At 37.4% G+C, this 1,052-nt stretch overlaps 1 protein-coding gene across 1 annotated transcript in view; it reads left to right on the top strand.

Annotated features, from left to right (window-relative positions):
- Positions 1-441: 441 nt before the first annotated feature.
- Positions 442-1,052, top strand: part of LOC106468762 (homeobox protein cut-like) — a 45,781-nt gene continuing 45,170 nt past the window's right edge. The window contains exon 1 of the mRNA XM_013929202.2: positions 442-530. The gene's annotated coding sequence lies outside the window, so the exon portion shown is untranslated. The remainder of the gene's footprint in view (positions 531-1,052) is intronic.

The raw sequence follows: 1,052 nt of genomic DNA, 5'->3' as shown, positions 1-1,052 counted from the left end.
TCCCATATTAAATCTATGTGTGAATGCATGCAAATTCACACACTCGTATATGTATGTGTTTAGCAGTGGTTGCAGCTCGCATTCGGAATGCAATTAATGAGTATCTCAACAGGCCATTATTGGTCGCCATGGCAACGGGGAACTAAAATAAGCCTTTTAAGTACAGAGCAGCCGATCACACATCAACAGAATTGGCTTTCACTCGGAGCTTGTAAGTAACACCAACAAACCTCTGCGTGGCTACCCCTTCCTAATGTTCAGTTGCGTGACACGATATTCTTGTGCTGTTATGTACAGTGCCATCTGGATGCGATCAAGTAAAGCTTTGGGTGGTCTCGGTAAGCAAGAAAATGCGGGTAAAGCTTTGTCGAACAGTCAAGTTGGGCACTAAAGGAAAGGATAAGTGAAAAAGAAACTGAAAAGCTGTAAGCTGTCGCCTGCGATTTGTTTAAAGTGACACATATAGTTGAATCAAATACGATATACGGAATTTCTGCGGTTAATTCCTACTCGTGTGCCAATTAAAGTTGGTAAGGATAAAATGTTTTTAGAATACTTGATGTGAAAATAACAGTTAAACCTATAGACCTCATGCTTAATAATCATTATTTGGCCACAGTTTCAGACGGTAACGTTGTAATAAGAAGTTATGAATAATTAGATTATATAATTATTTTAACTCTTAACTGGTTATGTCGCACTGTTGTCATTTTAATATTTGTTGAAAAATGAATTTTAGTCACTTGTAGGAACTACACGGAAATGCCCGGACGTCATCCGCAGATTTGTCCCTCGGTAAGGATGTTAGTAGACAATTTTAAACACCATTTAAAAAAACAAACAAAGTACTTCTTAGACGAACTTTAAAATGCCTTCTCTACCTAAGATATCACGTAGTAGACGAACTTAAATGTGCCTTTTCTACATAAAACATCACTTAGTAGACGTACTCTGACATGCCTTCTGTACATAATATATCACTTAGTAGACGAACTTAAATGTGCCTTTTCTACATAAAACATCACTTAGTAGACATACTCTGACATGCCTTC

This window comes from Limulus polyphemus, unplaced genomic scaffold (assembly GCF_000517525.1).
Source record: "Limulus polyphemus unplaced genomic scaffold, Limulus_polyphemus-2.1.2 Scaffold3153, whole genome shotgun sequence".
In the NCBI taxonomy this organism is placed as follows: domain Eukaryota; kingdom Metazoa; phylum Arthropoda; class Merostomata; order Xiphosura; family Limulidae; genus Limulus; species Limulus polyphemus.
The sequence above is the reverse complement of the archived record's forward strand: the minus strand, read 5'-3'. Positions and strand labels throughout refer to the sequence as shown.